Source organism: Protopterus annectens, chromosome 10.part0, assembly GCF_019279795.1.
Source record: "Protopterus annectens isolate FY-2018-M chromosome 10.part0, PAN1.0, whole genome shotgun sequence".
NCBI lineage: Eukaryota > Metazoa > Chordata > Ceratodontiformes > Protopteridae > Protopterus > Protopterus annectens.
This window is the reverse complement of record NC_056744.1, coordinates 1,579,551,631-1,579,569,950: the sequence shown is the minus strand read 5'-3', so window position 1 is coordinate 1,579,569,950 and position 18,320 is coordinate 1,579,551,631. Positions and strand designations below refer to the sequence as shown.

The 18,320-nt window shown below is 43.2% G+C and overlaps 1 protein-coding gene across 1 annotated transcript in view; it reads right to left on the bottom strand.

Moving 5' to 3' along the window:
- Positions 1–18,320, bottom strand: part of SETD1A (SET domain containing 1A, histone lysine methyltransferase) — a 1,410,167-nt gene that overhangs the window by 901,282 nt on the left and 490,565 nt on the right. The window lies entirely within an intron of this gene.

Sequence of the window (18,320 nt, the reverse complement as noted above, 5' to 3'; positions counted from 1 at the left end):
AACGTTGTGGTCAAGGCCTAGGCAAGGAATACAGTAAGAGTGAAAATCCTTATGAGGTATTTGCTTCCCACAAGAAATACAATTGTTAACTTTTTCTGACATCGGTCTGGGGCAAGAAAAAAGTTTCCCCAATGGGGTACTTAGCTTTAATGAAGACTTTGGTTCTGAAATTCGGATTTGAAAATCTCAGGAGTCGGCAGACTGGCACTTGCAAACTGCTTTTGCTTCGGGCACCACGCAGCAAGAAAGACTGAAGAAAATGGCGACGGCTACATCTTTTATAACCCTGGCGCACTGACGTCATGGAAGAGGCGACAGCAACCGACGCCGGACCAAGACTTTGGAATTCAGGCCGACTGTGGGTAGCCTGCCAGCAGGATAACCCAAGAGTAATGACTGCAACAGGTGAAACCACGCATGAACATCTGTGGTGTTGTCCATCTTTATCAGTAGTTGTCCTGGATGAAGGAAGTCCTTGAAGGCTGTCAGAGCATTCTGTACAGCTAGCATTTCTTTCTGGTTGATATGTAGGTGCATTTGGAGTTGGGCTCCATTACGCCCTGAATGCATCTCCCTGCCAGATGGGCCCGCCAAGCATAGTCTGATCACGCCTGTAGTCAGGGTTTGGGGTGGCAGGGGGGAGTGAGTGAATGACAGTCCCTTGTTTTGGGTGACAGACTTCTACCCACCAAAGGAACTCCTGTTGCAGGCAAGGAATGAGGAACCATTGTTTCCAGGCTGTGACAATGCTGACTCCATAAGCATTTTAGGTACCATTGAGAGTTTCCTCATATGCAGTCTTGCATATGGAATTAGTAGAATGCAGTGATGCCATGAACCCCAAAGCTCGTACTGCCAGAATTTGTCTTTGGCAGATAGCTGGGTTTTGTGGCCACTCTGTTTGAAGTATGTTATCAATTGAACTTGTTTGTCTGGCGTGAGGGTGGCCATCTGGGCAGTTGTATTCAAGCTTGCACCCTAGGAATGTAACAATTATTTGAGAGGGTACCAGTTGCTTGATTTCTTTTTGTTTATGGTGTACCCTAGGCATGTTAGAAGCCTTTTTACAAACGCCAGATGTTGTAGAAGAGTGACCTTGTCCTCTGCCTGAATTAGACAATCGTCCAGATAAGGATAAATTTGAATGTTTCTTTGTCTGCAAAATACAATCACTGATGCCAGGCACTTTGTGAAGACCCTGGGCGCAGTAGATAAGCCAAAGGGCAGTGCAGAGAACTGGTAATGCAAATAGCCTGCTTTGAAGCGGAGGTATCTTCTGCAAGATTCCCTGATTGGGATATGCAGGTAAGCCTCTTTTAAGTCTAGAATTACCAACCAGGCATTCTTGCCAAGCATAGGCAGTAGTTGTTGTAGAGTCAGCATCTTGAATTTTGGAATGTCCAGGAAAGTATTTAGAATGGATAAGTCCAGAATTGGACACCATGATTTGTCTTTTCGGGGTACCAGGAATCTTGAATAAAAGCCTTGTCCTTTTTCCTTTTCTGGTACTGGTTGAATAGCCCTACTGGTTGAATAGCCCCCATATCCATGAGGAACATGACTTGCTTCTCGGCATCTGCCCACTGATTTGGAGGCAGATCTGGCCATCCGTTTGGAGTTGGCAACGTGTGGAAATGAAAACTGTACCCCTGGGATACTATATTTAAGACCCACTTGTCCTGGGTAATTAGATGCCAATTTTGAGCATGAAGTGCTAGTTTTCCCCCCAATGGGGTTGCCAAAGACAAGTGCTTGTAAATGGCAGAGGAAAGTCATTGAGACTGCTTTACCGTGAGGGTAGCTTGCCATACTTCCTGATTTGAAGATGGAGGCACCGCATTGTTTTGTCCTGTAAGATCCTTGTGACAGGAACCTGGAGCCGTTGAAAATTGTGTCTGGTAAAAGGGGGGGGAAAAAGCCTGTAGTTCTGAAACTCTACGAGCTGAGGTGATAGCCAGAAGGAAAGCTGTTTTCCAGGACAAATATTGCAAGCCTGATGAGGCAGCTGGCTCAAAAGGAGGCAAGGTCAATTTCTCCAGAATGAAATTAAGATCCCAAGCAGGTATTGGTTGTTTCCTTGGAGGCCTTAAATTCTTAGCCCCTCTGAGGAACTGTCTTAAGAGAGGGTGAGAGAATAAAGGTGGATCAGTGTTGTATTCTGCAGAAATGGCTGAGGCATGTATTTTGATGGAGGAGAAAGAAAGTCCACTGCTTAGCAATTCAGCCAAATATTGTAGTATTTGAGGTAAATTCAATTTTCAGGATCCTGGCCCTTTTCTCATTCCAGACACAAAACCGCTTCCATTTTGGAGTAAGCTTTTCTAGTTGATGGCCTTCTGGCCTCCAAAATGACATCCTGCACCTCCTTGGAGAGTAGGGCCTGTTGTGATGCTAAGGAATCTTCCATGCAGCTAGATTGAGTGTTTTAGCTGGCTGTGAAGAGTTTTGAAACTGTGCTGAGTCAGAAGAAGAGGCATTAGAGGCAGGGTCCATGGTGGGGAATCGTCAGGCTCCTCAAGACTGGGTACCAGTGTTGCCTTGGCCAATCCGGAGCAATGAGAATCATCTTTGGTCTGTCTGCTTTGGTCTTTAATAGAACTTTGGGCAGCAGAGGAAGAGGAGGAATGCATAAACTGTCATTGATGTCCAACTGAATGAAAGAGCCCACTCTCCAGGCCTTTGGATGGAAGATCCTTGAGCAAAATTTTGTCAATTGATGATTCTTGTGGGATGCAAAGAGATCTATGTCTGGCCTTCCCATTCTTGGATCATTTCTGTAAAACTTTTGGATGCAATTTACATTCGTGTGGGTCTGTCATTCCTGCTTAGGTTGTCTGCCAGCGTGTTTTCCTTGCCTGGCAAGTACTGTGCTTGTAGTTCCATTTGTAAGTCCATGGCCATGTTCCAAAGTGACATTGCCAGTCTGCATAGGTGGTAAGAATGTGTTCCTCCCTGTTTATGTACCACATGACTGTGGTGTTGTCTGTTCTTATCAATAATTGACCTGGTTGTAGAAGGTCCTTGAAAGCTTTCATAGCATTTATTACTGCTAGCATTTCTTTTTGATTGATGTGAAGGTGCTTTTCTTTTTGGGACCATTTGTCCTGAATGCACCGATCTGTCATGTGTGCCCCCCAGGCGTAGTCCGAGGCGTCTGTTGTGATGACTTGATTTGCTTGAGGCTTGCTGAATGGAAGACCTGTGTTTGTTTGACATGCTTGAGCCCACCACAGAAATTCCTTTTGCAGACATGGAATTAGTGGTATTATTGTTTCCAAACTGTGGCTGTGTTGAGACCATATGTTTTTTAGGTACCATTATAGTTTCCTCATATGCAGCTTTGCACATGGGATTAGTAAGATGCAAGATGCCATGAATCCCAGAGCCTGCAGGATTTTCCTTGCAGTTAGCCTGGTGCAATTTGCTAGTGTTCTGAAGTATTGTATTAGTTGCCCCTGCTTCTCTGGCATGAGGTAGGCCATCTGGGTGGCACCCAGGAAAATTATCTTCCGAGAGGGTATTAGCCTTGATTTCTTTTTGTTGACTGTGTATCCCAGAGATTTCAATAACATTATTACATAAGCCAGATGTTTCAGAAGAATGTGCTTGCTGTCCGCTTGGATCAGGAAGTCGTCCAAATAGGGATATATTTGTATTCCTTGAAGTCTGCAGTAGGCAATTACTGATGCCAGGCATTTCGTGAATACTCCGGGCGCAGTAGATAAGCCAAAGGGCAATGCAGATAATTGATAATGGGTTGAACCTGCAAGAAATCTGAGGTACCTTCTGCAATTTTGTCTGATTGGGACATGCAGGTATGCCTCCTTGAGGTCCAATGTTACCAGCCAAGACTCCTTGCCCAGCATGGGAAGAAGTTGCTGTAGAGTGAGCATCTTGAATTTTGGTACGATTAGAAATGTGTTTAGGATGGATAGATCCAAAATAGGTCTCCAATGTTTTCCCTTCCTTGGCACCAGAAATAGCCTGGAATAAAAACCTTGACCTTGTTCGTGCGTAGGTACTTCTTGAATAGCTTTCAAGTTTATGAGATCTGTAATTTGCTTTTGTGCCTCTGCCCTTTGTGTGGCAGGTTTGGCATGCCTCTCATTTTTGGAAGGGTGTGAAAATGGAATTTGTAGCCTCTGTTTATAATGTCCAGGATCCATTTGTCCTTTGTGACAATATGCCAATTTTTTGAAAATAATGCCAGCTTTCCTCCTAAGGGGGCTGCCATTTGAAACCTGGTTGGCATGCAAAGGGGAAAGTCATTGGGTTTGCTTTCTGAAAGATTGCGAGTTGTCCTCACCACCTCTTTGTGTAGGAGCTTGCTACTGTCTGCCTCTATACGAGCCTTGGGATTGTCCTCTGCCCCGGGCCTGTATCTGCCTCTTTGGGGTCTGTCTGTGGCAGGAAAGGACCAGTTTTGGAAGGCCAATTTCTACTAAAACGTGGGGTTGAACCTGTGAAATTCTTTCACAGTTTGCATTGATTTAGCCTTTTCCTCCATTTTCCTTAATACCTCCTCAGCATTAGCACCAAATAGTACATCCTTTTGAAGAGGAGTCTAGTAATTTAGCTTTGACATGATCAGGCAAGGCTTGTTCCTTGAGCCAGGCATGCCTACGTATGACTGATCCTGTAACAGCAGCTCTACATGAGGCCTCTAGAGCATCAAAACCACATTGTAAGGTATGCTTACCCACTTGTTCTGCACTATGCATCAAATCCTGCAACTCCAAGTCTGGTTGTTCAGGTTGTGACATTTTACTCTTCAATTGTGATAACAAAAATTGTTGGTATTTAAGCATATGAAACTGACAGTTTAAGGCCCTCATGGATAAGGTAGCCGAGGTATATACCTTTTTCCCCCACCTTTCTAAGGATCTGGAATCTCTCTGAAGGCAATGGATTTTTGGCAATGGAGGCCTTAACTCCCTTGGGGCCCTGTGAGATGGTTTCTGGGTCAGCAGCATGGCTTTTGTAAAGAAATTGGTGTGAGTCAGGAACCCTGTAGTACCTGTCAGGCTTAACTGGAGCTGGAGGTAGAGAGCCAGGGTTAAGGCAGGCCTCCGAGTAAACATCATCTAGGATGTCCAAGACAGGAGGTATAGCCAGAGGCCTATGCTGAGGTAACAAGAGAAATTCCCTGAGCCTTTTCTTGGAATCTGAATAATCCTGGCCTTCCCAGTGGAAGTGTTCCCTTAAGGTATGCAAAGTTTCCCAAATGAGTAATCCTCTGGGGATACAGAAGGAATGGACTCCTCCGCATCAGAGTCTTCAAAGGGGAGTAAGAATGTTCCTCATCATCAGAGTGCTCTGAAATAATGGAGCCCTGATCAGAGGAGAATCTTCCTCCACTTTGGGCCTTTTGACCGCTGGGGGCTGAGAACCTGTGATTAGAGTTATTAAATCCTCAGCCATTTTAAGCATCTGTTTCTTAGGCATGGGGCCTGGAGATGGGCCCTGTGTAGCTGGTCTCTTAGGGTGCATGGTTGCTTTAGACTTTGTAAAAGCCTTGATGGAGAAAGAAGAGGAAGGTCTGAAGACCCCTTGAGTGGAGGTGGACCTGTCCACATTCTGAGTTTCAACGCCAGGAGTGGCTTCGGTATCTGTAGTCGGGGTGTGGGCAGAGGAGCCTGCGACCTCGGGCACAGGAGACACCGTCAAAGAAGTGTCGTCGTTAATCAGGGGCTGCGTAGGTGCCTCACTGAGAACTGGGCCACGTGGAGTCGGCTTTGGCGTGGTGTCGGTAGAGGCCACGGACCTCGTGTGTCGGTCCTTGTCTTTGCGTTTTTTAGACAAAACAGGAGTCGGAGTATCCGACGACATAGTATAGTTAAATGCTTTTCCAAAATAATGCTGGGCGAACTCCGCCCGACGCTTAACAGTGCGTTTGTTACATGTAGCACAAAAGCGACAGACCGAGATGTCGTGTTCTGGGCCTAAACAAGGTATACAGAGGGAATGGAAATCCTTATGCGGTATTTGCTTCCCACAAGAAATACAATTATTAACTTTGTCTGACATCGGTCTGAGACAAGAAAAGTTTCCCCAACGGGGTACTTAGCTTTTAAGAAGACTTCGGTTTCCAAATTTCGTAATTTCAGGAGCTGGCGGACCGGCACTTGTGAACTGCTTCTGCTTCGGGCACCGCGCGGCAAGAAAGACTGAAGAAAATGGTGTCGGCTGGTTCCTTTATAGCCCTGTCGCACTGACGTCAGGGAAGAAGCGACGACAACCGATGCCGGACCTAGACTTTGGAATTCGGCCGACCGAAGACCCGCCTGATGGCAGGAGAACCCCATCTGTTATGACTGCAGCTGTATGCACGATGAACATCTGCATGATTTTCCTTACAGATAACTGGGTCTTTGTTGCCAAGTTTTTGAAGTAAGAAGTCAGTTGTTTTTGTTTGTCTGGCGTGAGATAAGCCATCTGGGCAGTTGTATTTAAGCTTGCACACAGGAATATTATCTCTTGAGAGGGTACTAGTTTTGATTTCTTTTCATTTACTGTGTACCCTAGGCAAATTAGTAATCTTTTTACAAACGTCAGATGCTTTAGAAGAATGTCTTTGTTCTCTGCTTGAATAAGGCAGTCGTCCAAGTAGGGATATATTTGAACTCCTTTTTGTCTGCAAAATGCAATTACTGGTGCCAGGCATTTTGTGAAGACCCTGGGCGCAGTAGATAAGCCAAAGGGCAGTGCAGAGAATTGGTAGTGCATTGAGCCAGCTATGAATCTGAGGTATCTTCTTCAAGATTGTCCGATTGGGGCATGCAGGTATGCCTCTTTTAGGTCCAAAGTTACGAGCCAAGCCTTCTTGCCCAGCATGGGCAGTAGCTGCTGTAGAGTCAACATCTTGAATTTTGGAACCTCCAGAAATGTGTTTAGTATAGACAGGTCCAGTATTGGTCTCAAGGCTTTGTCCTTTCTGGGCACTAAGAAAAGTCTGGAGTAAAAATCCTTGCTCCTGCTCTTGTTGTGGTACTTGTTGAATGGCCCTCATGTCCATGGGGGCTGTAATTTGCTTTTGTGCCTCTGCCCATTGATTGTGTGGCAGGTCTGGCATACCTTTTGCCCTTGGTAGGGTGTGAAAATGGAACCTGTAGCCTTGGGACACTATGTTCAACACCCATTTGTCTTGGGTAACCATTTGCCAATTTGATGAAAAATGTGCTAGTTTTCCCCCCTAAGGGGGCTACCAAAAGAAAAGCGTTTGGATCTATCAGAGGAAAGTCATTGGGGCTGTTTCCTGTAAGGTTGTGATTTGTCTTCTCCGCTTTTGGAGGTAGGAGCACCCCATTGTTTAGGCCTGTATGAGCCTTGAGGCTGAGATTTTCCTCTGGGACATCTGCATCTGCCTCTTTGTGGTCTGACGCTGGAAAGAACCAATTTTTAGAAGGCCAATTCCTGCTAAATCTTGGTGGCTGTACCTGTAAGAAACCCTTAACTATCTGCATGGATTTCGCTTTATCCTCAATTTTCTTCAACACCTCTTCTGCTTTAGCACCAAAGTATCATGCTGTAATGGGGCATCTAATAATTTTGCTTTAACATGATCAGGCAGATTCTGTTCCTTTAACCAAGCATGCCTTCTAATAACAGGACCTGTAACAGTGGCCCTGCAAGAGGCCTCCAGTGAATCATAACCACATTGCAAAGTATGCTTTTCCCACTTGTTCAGCTGCATGCAATAAATCCTGCATTTCCTTGTTCTCTGAACATTCAGTATTTGTCAACAATTTCTGTTTAAGCAGTGACATTAAGTATTGCTGATATTTAAGCATATGAAACTGACAATTTAAAGCCCTTACAGCCAAGGTAGCAGAAGTGTAAACTTTTTTCCCCCATCTGTCCAGTGCTCTAGAATCCCTATCAGAGGGGACAGAGTTTTTTGCAGTGGAAGCTTTGACCCCTTTGGGACCCTGAGATATAGTTTCTGGATCAGCAGCGGGGTTTTTATATAGGAATTTATGAGAATCCGGGACCCTGTAGTATCTATCTGGCTTAGCAGGTGCAGGGGGTAAAGAGTCAGGGGACAGGCCAGACTCTGAAAATACATCATCTACAATGTCTAGAACAGGTGGAATAGCAAGGGGTATGTGCTGAGGAAGTAGCAGAAAGTCTCTGAGCCTTTTCTTCGATTCAGAGTAATCTTGGCTCTGCCAGTGGAAATGCTCCCTCATGGTATGCAGGGTTTCCCCAAAAGAATAATCCTCAGGAGGAGAGGCTGAAGGAATGGATTCTTCAGCACCAGAGCCCTCATAGGGAGGAATAGAATAATCCTGTTCAGAAGAGGAATCAGAGGAAATAGAAACCTGATCAGAAGAATCATATTCTGTCTCTTGCCTAGGCCTCTTATGAGGAGGGGGATGGGAACCCCTGATCAAAGTAATTAGGTCTTTGGCCATTTTAAGCATCTGTTTTTTAGGCATGGAAGTTTGAGTAGGAGAATGCTGTACTTGTTTCTTTGTCTTTAGAGCTGCTTTAGTCTTTGAAGATGAAGATGGTTCAACATATAACTGCGTAGGTCTGAAGACACCCTCAGAAGCCGATGCCTGCTCAGTGGCTCCGGACCCATCTGAGGGAATGATTTCCGAGTGTCCAATACCTTGAGTATCCAGAGGCCCAGTCGGAAGCAGCCTGTGGCTCTGAGGTAGCGGGCTCCAGGGGCTGCGAAAGCACCTCACTGAGAACCGGCGAACTGGTGACTGGCCTAACGGAGGCCTCGTTGTCGGTTTTGGACCTCGGATGCCTAACCTTTTCTTTGTCTTTGCGTTTTTTGTAAACTCCGGTCGTCAGCTGTTCCGACGGCATTATATAATTAAATCTTCAGCCAAAGTAATGAAATGCAAAATCGAACAGACGCTTAATAGTGCGTTGGTTAAATCTAGCACAAAACTGACAGCTAGCAACGTTGTGGTCAAGGCCTAGGCAAGGAATACAGTAAGAGTGAAAATCCTTATGAGGTATTTGCTTCCCACAAGAAATACAACTGTTAACTTTTTCTGACATCGGTCTGGGGCAAGAAAAAAGTTTCCCCAATGGGGTACTTAGCTTTAATGAAGACTTCGGTTCTGAAATTCGGATTTGAAAATCTCAGGAGTCGGCCGACTGGCACTTGCAAACTGCTTTTGCTTCGGGCACCGCGCGGCAAGAAAGACTGAAGAAAATGGCGACGGCTGCATCTTTTATAACCCTGGCGCACTGACGTCATGGAAGAGGCGACAGCAACCGACGCCAGACCAAGACTTTGGAATTCAGGCCGACTGTGGGTAGCCTGCCAGCAGGATAACCCAAGAGTAATGACTGCAACAGTGAAACACGATGAACATCTGTGGTGTTGTCCATCTTTATCAGTAGTTGTCCTGGATGAAGGAAGTCCTTGAAGGCTGTCAGAGCATTCTGTACAGCTAGCATTTCTTTCTGGTTGATATGTAGGTGCATTTGAGTTGGGCTCCATTCGCCCTGAATGCATCTCCCTGCCAGATGGGCCCGCCAAGCATAGTCTGATGCGTCTGTAGTCAGGGTTTGGGTGGCAGGGGGTAGAGTGAATGACAGTCCCTTGTTTTGGTGACAGACTTCTACCCACCAAAGGAACTCCTGTTGCAGGCAAGGAATGAGAGGAACCATTGTTTCCAGGCTGTGACAATGCTGACTCCATAAGCTTTTTAGGTACCATTGAAGTTTCCTCATATGCAGTCTTGCATATGGAATTAGTAGAATGCAGGATGCCATGAACCCCAAAGCCTGCAGAATTTGTCTTGCAGATAGCTGGGATTTTGTGGCCACTTGTTTGAAGTATGTTATCAATTGAACTTGTTTGTCTGGCGTAAGGTAAGCCATCTGGGCAGTTGTATTCAAGCTTGCACCCAGGAATGTAATTATTTGAGAGGGTACCAGTTGTGATTTCCTTTTGTTTATGGTGTACCCTAGGCATGTTAGAAGCCTTTTTACAAACGCCAGATGTTGTAGAAGAGTGACCTTGTCCTCTGCCTGAATTAGACAATCGTCCAGATAAGGATAAATTTAAATGTTTCTTTGTCTGCAAAATACAATCACTGGTGCCAGGCACTTTGTGAAGACCCTGGGCGCAGCAGATAAGCCAAAGGGCAGTGCAGAGAACTGATAATGCAAATAGCCTGCTTTGAAGCGGAGGTATCGTCTGCAAGATTCCCTGATTGGGATATGCAGGTAAGCCTCTTTTAAGTCTAGAATTACCAACCAGGCATTCTTGCCAAGCATAGGCAGTAGTTGTTGTAGAGTCAGCATCTTGAATTTTGGAATGTCCAGGAAAGTATTTAGAATGGATAAGTACAGAATTGGACACCATGATTTGTCTTTTCTGGGTACCAGGAAAAGTCTTGAATAAAAGCCTTGTCCTTTTTCCTTTTCTGGTACTGGTTGAATAGCCCCCATATCCATGAGGAACATGACTTGCTTCTCGGCATCTGCCCACTGATTTGGAGGCAGATCTGGCCATCCGTTTGGAGTTGGCAACGTGTGGAAATGAAAACTGTACCCCTGGGATACTATACTTAAGACCCACTTGTCCTGGGTAATTAGATGCCAATTTTGAGCATGAAGTGCTAGTTTTCCCCCCAATGGGGTTGCCAAAAGACAAGTGCTTGGAAATGGCAGAGGAAAGTCATTGAGACTGTTTACCGTAGGGTGGTGCTTTGCTACTTCCTGATTTGAAGATGGAGGCACCGCATTGTTTTGTCCTGTAAGATCCTTTTGACTGAAACCTGGAGCCGTTGGTGTGTCTGGTTTTGACCTGAGCGGCTCTGTTGGGTACTGGAAAGGACCAGTTCTTAGTATGCCAGTGCCTACTGAACCTGGGTGGCTGCACTTGCAAGAAATCTTTTACAGTTTGCATAGATTTAGCTTTGTCTTCCATCTTTTTCAAACCTTCTTCTGCCTTATTACCAAACAAACTGTTCTTCTGTAAAGGAGCATCCAGCAATTTACCTTTAACATGATCAGGCAGATTTTGCTCCTTGAGCCAAGCATGCCTCATCACCCACCGATCCAGTTACGGCGGCTCTACAAGAGGCCTCCAAGGAATCAAAACCACATTGCAAAGTATGCTTTCCAACTTGTTCAGCTGAATGCAATAAATCCTGTAAACTCTATTTTCCACACAATCAGAAATCAACATCATTTTCTGTTTCAGTAAGCCCATGACATGCTGCTGATATTTAAGCATATGAAATTGACAGTTTAAAGTCCTGATTGCCAGGGTTGCAGACGTATAAACTTTCTTACTCCATCTATCCAGCACCCTGGAGTCTCTATCAGAAGGGGTAGGATTTTTAGCAGTAAATGCCTTAACACCCTTGGGACCCTGAGAAATTGTTTCAGGGTCAGCAGTAGGATTTTTGAAAAGAAACTTGTGGGAGTCAGGAACCCTGTAATATCTGTCTGGCTTACTAGGAGCAGGGAATCAGGAGCCATGCTAGATTCTGAGAAAACATCATCAACAATGTCTAAAACAGGAGGTATAGCCAAAGGCCTATGCTGAGGAAGAAAAAGAAAATCCCCAAGCCTCTTTTTGGATTCTGAAAAATCCTGACTCTCCCAATGAAAATGTTCCCTTAAGGTATGCAAAGTCTCTCCAAAAGAAAAACCCTCAGGAGGAGAAGCAGAAGGGATGGATTCTTCTGCATCAGAGTCCTCATAAGGGGGAATAGAATCCGAAGAGGAATCAGAAAAAATGGAAACCTGATCTGAAGATTCATAATCAGTGCCTTGCCTAGGCCTCTTAGCAGGAGGGGACTGGGAACCCCTGATCAAGGTAATTAAATCCTCAGCCATTTTGATCATTTGTTTTTAGGCATAGGGGCCTGAGCACGTGGCTCATGCGTCGGTTTTTTAGACATAGAAGTTGGTTTTGGCCTTGTTTTTGAAGGCGGTGTTGGTTTAATATACAAATCTTTAGGCCTGAAAACACCCTCAGAAGTCGGTGCCTGTTCAGTGGCTCCGGACCCATCCAAGCGAGAGACATCCACGGGTTCAATACTTGGAGAATCTCGTGGCATACCGGACTCCGAATGGGTCTTGGTAGAGGCCTGCGACTCAAAAGTAGTGGGCATCAGGGGCTGCAAAAGCGCCTCACTGAGTACCAGCGAATGGCTTAAGAGAAGCTTCTTCGTTGGTTTTGGACCTCGGTCTGTCTCTGTCTTTTTCCTTGCGTTTTTTGTGAATTCCGGTAGTCAGATTGCTAACCAACAACATTTCAGGATAGTTAAATCTTGAACAAAAACAAAAAATCGACCTGGAAGCTGACACCACAGTTAGTCGGTAGTCCACAAATTGCTCTTTATTGTAAAAACAGATGCCCAAAACGTAACACAAGCACTTTCGCTAGGATGTTCCTAGCTTACAAAACACATTGTAAAACTTCAGCTTAAATAGTTGCTTGTCATCAATTAAAACAGTTTTATACCAATTAAAAATTAATTAATTGATAAATTGATGAATTAATCCATACCATTCCCACTGTTTAAAGAGCTGCCTACTAATAGGTTATACTCAAACAAATATGTACCAAGCTATATTATTTTATATTGAAACACCTTTCTAAACAATAATGTGCTTCTGTTTTTACAATAAAGAGCAATTTGTGGACTACCGACTAACTGTGGTGTCAGCTTTTTTATAGTTAAATCTTGAACCAAAGTATTTAGAAGCAAAAATATACCGCCACTTAATAGTGCATTGGTTAAATTTAGCAAAACCGATAGCAAGGCACGTTGTGGTCAGGGCCTAGGCAAGGAATACAGTACAAATGAAAATCCTTATAAGGTATTTGCTTCCCACAAGTAATACAATTATTAACTTTTACTGACATCGGTAAGGAGCAAGAAAAAGTTTCCCCAACAGGGTACTTAGCTTTAGTTTGAAGACTTCGGTTCTGAAACTCGAAAACGAAAATTTCAGGAGTCAGCCGACTGGCACTTGCGAACTGCTTCTGATTCGGGCACCGCACGTCACGAAAGACTGATTAAAATGGCATCCGCTGCATGTTTTATACCCCTGATGACCTGACGTCATGGAAGAGGAGACAGCAACCGACACAGGCCCCAAGACTTTGTTATTCAGGCCGACTGAGGGCAACCTGCCAGCAGATTACCCAAATGCAATGACTGCAACAGTGAAACATGAAGAACATCAGCCTGTACAAAAACAGGAGACAAAATGTAAACTAAAGGTGGAGGAAACAAGCCTGTTATTCAGGTTGGCCTTGGGCTTCCAAAGGGAGGAAATCCCCAAGGTTATTATTGCAACAGTGAAACACAATAAGCATCTATTTCTATCCAGTTAAAATCTTGTTGTCTGTGTATATCTAAGCAGAAGACAATTCTTTATTCTGTTTTGTGCATTAGGGTAGAATGAAGGAGATAAAGAGTTTGGATAAATTCAGAAACTAACTTAGAGATAAGGGAAGGGCTGGTTCTCAGACTCACCCTGTCCTTGTGAAAGACTGGGAAATGCTGAATACACAATAGCCTGCAACTCAAAAACCCTTCAAGCAGAAGTTATGACTACCAACAAAACATTCTTCCAGGTTAAATGAAGAGATGGTTGTTGGCTCAAAGGCAACTTGAGTTAACTCTTCTAAAATATAACTCAGGTGGTCTAATATGCAATACTCCCATAAGAAATAAACAGACTTGTAAAAAGAGGGAAAAAAGATCCAGTGGGAAACAGAAAAGGATACTCTAAGCCAGACTTAAAACAGTTCACACAGGTAAATGCAGAACCAGGGGAGCCCTTGCTTGAGATGGGGCCTGTCCCATAGTTTTAGCACTAAATAGAAACCATTTTCCATTTAGATGAATAAGATTTCTCAGTAGCACATTTTCTTGTCTCCTTAAGTATCTGTAGCATATCCTCAGAATTTAAAAATCTATCATCCAAACTGTTAGATCTAGGGTTTGAAAAGCTGGAATCTTTTGGAGCTGCCACTGATCTACAACTGTTACTGTTGTTGTGAGACTACTTTGGGATTTATTTAAGGTTTGCAATTTTGCATGGTTTCTTTTCTTTTGATCCTGTCTACTGCAGTTTGTTTTAGCTTACACTTGTTTTCCTTTAAATTTATTTTTAGGAGTAATTGGTTATAGCAAGTTATTTTAAAGGAGAACTCTGCCCAAATTTTTTTTTTTTCTTTCCAAAAATTGACTTTCATTCCTATAGTTCAACACAAAAGTACCATATGCAGAGAAAGCACACATTTATTCATGCTTTCCACTCTTACTGTTCTTCAAATTGTTTACGTTTGCCTTTTTTGTAAGATCTTGCATTACCGTTCCCATATCGGTCTCATCACCTGTTACATAAAGGATAGGAGGGGCAAAGTAATTATAAATACAGAACCATGAGAAATTCGCTATCATTTAAACATGGATATTTAGAAGTGCCTTATCAATCACAGATTACCAGTATCACACCACAGATAAATAGTGCATCCACTGAAGCTACAGTTCTGAGTCTGAATAAGGGAAAGGGTTTCAGGCTTATTTTCTAATGTACATAAACAAGTAACATAGTTTTTTTTCACTACTATAAATTAGTTGTTTTTCCCTTTAATCACACTCCCAAAGTTCTACAAAGGAAAATATTCTCCTGATTTTCCGTCAGTATTTGATTTGCATTTGTTTCTATAATGCACTTCAGTAAAAGTGCATGTTATCTTCTTTTGATGTTTGTTATAAGTAGTTTTACATTATGTACAGAGTGGCTGAAGCAAATCAGTGAGTTCAGGGTGGGGTGACAACATCAAAGACACAAACTACAGTGTTAAAAATATGAGCGCAACACAAGTCGACTTCAACCAACACCTACTGTAATGTCAATTAATCACTGCAGTCAGATTTCTCACATTTCTGACACTGAATAGTCCTATAATTAAACTAACTATAACCACAGATGTTCAAAGAGATCACTGTTGTAGTAGCTTAGGCTACATGAGTTGTATCTTGACAACAATACGATAACTGACTTGCTTTCAAAACTTAAAAGCTCCTTCCATGTTCCCTAACTTCTGAACAGCTTCAAGATGAGTGGTATAAAGTCAGTGGTTAGGGCACCAAACCTTCAAAGCTTTCTTGCCTCAGAGAAAGGGAGTCTAGAGCCCTGACAGCTAAGTATGTGCTTGAAGCACAGAAAAGGAAGTAGTAGCCACACTCTGGCATAAAACATAATAAATGAAGGGGTAAGGAGGGACGGTGTTCCTACTGTAACAGTGAACTATTTGAACATCTACTATTAGTTAAATTTGCTTACACAAAGAACAGTTGTGTAAGATCTCACCATAACCTTAGATGTCCTTATCTTCTATGTTGCAATATTCTTAACATGTGGGGTATCCTCTGCCCCAAGCGACAGATGTCAGACCATCATACAAGAGCTTTTAGCTACTGCAAGTACGTGGAACGGTGCACATATGGGCTTGTTGAACATCAGCCATAAAAGGACATCCATATGTTCAATCCTCGGAACTTTTATTTCACCATTCAGAATGCTTCACTCGTATGTCTGCTGCCTGTTTCCATTCGCTGCTTCCAGAAAAGTGTCCCATTGGGGTTTTAATTTTTTATTACTACTGCCTTTTTTGTTTAGTTCATGTCATCCAGGAAGGGCAAGTGTAAGTGTGGAAGGCAAATTCCACATAAGGACAACCACAATCTTTGATTTGTCTAGGCCCAAATCATGACCACTGTTCCTGTTACTTGTCAGGCCTTTGTCCCAATGACCTTGCAAAGCTGTCTTTCGGCTTTGAGCCTCTACTTAAAGAACCACTTCCAAATCCTCTTTCTCTTCGTCTAACCCTCTCTCTCCCAGCTTGGGCAAGTATAATTCAGGATTGCTGGGTTTTCTCTATAATCCAACATGGATATTTCATGACTTGGAAAAACCTTCCTCCTTTCAGAGGCATTCCTCAACCTCCACCAAACCAGTTGGATTTGTTTCCACGGTTTCTAAAACAATTAACTCAAGGTAAAATTCAACATATTCCTCTGGAACAAAAAGGAAGGGGGTTTTACTCAAGAATGTTTCTTGTGCCCAGAAAGGGTGGTCCTTGGAGGCGCATTCTGGACCTTTCCCATTTAAGCACTTTTCTAAAAAGTTCCCACTTTTCACATGCTGTCTTTACAGACTGTTTCCTTTAATTCATCCTCAGGCCTACATGGCCTCTCTGGACATCAAGGATACCTACTTTCACATACCTATACATCCTCTTTACAAGAAATGTTTTATATTTCTCTGTGGATTTCTTGTACATTCAATTCTCTGCCTTGCACTTTGGTCTATCTACCGCCCCAGCTATGTTCATCATTAGATCACTGCTGCAGTATTTTAAACTACATGGGTTGAATACCAGAGGTTAGAAAAAAAGGAAGAGGAAGAAGGATCACAGTTCAGGAAGAGGAAGAAGGATCACAGTTCAGGAGACTTTGGCGAGCAATCCACTGAACCCTAGACAGTCTCTCTAATTTTGAATGCTTGATGAAAGTGTGCACACATGGTCAAGCTGGTGCCTCTAGCCTATTTCTAGAGGCCAAGCCTTTCCAAAAAGCCACAAAAGAAGCTAAAGCTCTGGTAGAGTGACCCTTTGCTGTGCCCAGAAATGTTTTTGTTATGGTAAGTATACTTAAAAAAAAAAAAAAAAAAAGCAATAGCATGCAACAACCATTTAGAAACTGTTTTGACAGAGAATGTACCTTTTTCTTACATTCATAGGAAATAAATATTTCGTCAGAATTACTGAAGGCTTTTGCACCATCAATGCAGAATCCAATCTGCCTATGTTTTTCCTTGGTGTATAAAATTCTCTTTCCTATTTTTTTCATTGTGGATAGAAAACAGGGAGCGTTATTGGCTGGCTCAAGGTAAACTATGAAATTTACTTTGGGTATAAATGAACGAGTTGCTCTCAAAGTTACTATATTCTTGTGAAAGATTAGATGAAGTTGAATCACCACAACAGCTTGTAACGCAGATATATATATTTTTTTTTTGCAAATGTCTCAGCAATGTGAAACACCTTTTTCCCCAAGATAAGAACCTCAAATCAGCTTCAAGAGTAGTTTCAAAAGAAAAAAGTGCAAGTTTCTCCACTACAAAATTAAGATTCCTAGGAAGAGCCACCTGTCTTCCAGGTAAGGCAGATACATAAAACCCCTTTCAACAACTGTTTCACTTGGGGCGCGGCAGAAAGGGGGATTCATGGGTAGGCAAGCAGGGTTTGCTGAAGGGTGAATTTTGACAGTGTAAGAAAGGTCAGAACATGACTCGCACAAATACCATAGAGCAAGAGCGGTCTGTGCCTGAAAAGAATCCTGATCTTATCACTCAGCCAACTATTCAGTAGCAAGTTTCTTAGCCTCTTTAATATTTGTTGTACATTCTCAGAAAACAGGTGCCTAAAAGGCATTAAAATTCTACTCTATGGGCAAGAAGCTGAAGACTGAAGTTTGGAATGTATCAAACAACCCTTGTCCTGGTAAGGTCATCATGTGAGAAAGCTTGCAGTAAATGCCGTTGGCCATTTTCAAAGGCAAGGAAAAATGCTGTTGCCTGAGCCAAGGGGGGGTACCACAATTATCCTTAAGAGTCCTTTTGAATCTTTAGAAGGATCTTGGTTAGCAGAAAAAATGGTGAAAAGGCATACAGAAATATTCCCATCCATGAGAATAAAATGGCATCCATCTTCCAGGCGTTTGTGCAAGGAATCCTTAAGCAGAATTTCTGTAGTGAATGCAGACATGCAGATCTATTTGATGAGATACATACAGCTGGACCTACTCCTTGAAGATCCACTACAGGTTCAGGCTGCAACTGTTGAGGTCTGTCCTGCTCGTGTTTTACACAACAGTACTCTACTCTGACGAATCTAAGTAGCCTGCAAGGATACACTGTGCTGAGTTTCTTATTCCCAGGCTACCACAGCTAGTTTGCAAAAGGGGAGAATCTGCTTGCCTCCTGTTTGTTTAGGATGTGTTTTTTTCTGTGATTACCAGCTGTGAGCCTGAATCCAAAGAGGAGTTAGAGCTATCATTGTGTGTGTTTTATTCTGTCTTGCTTGTTCCACCAAGCCTGAACGTTTACCCCCTTTCGAAGCAGCTCCACAAGCAAGTCTAAAGAACATTTGGTTGCAGAACGAGTAGGTGCTAGAAGGGAGAAGGGGCGAGCTGGCTGAGAGATAACTGGCCCACCTACTAGAGTAACACCGTTTTTACAAATCCCAGTTCTGTAAATTGAAATGACAGGAGTGCTGCTAAGTCCAATCTGATTTGAGGGGTCAGTGA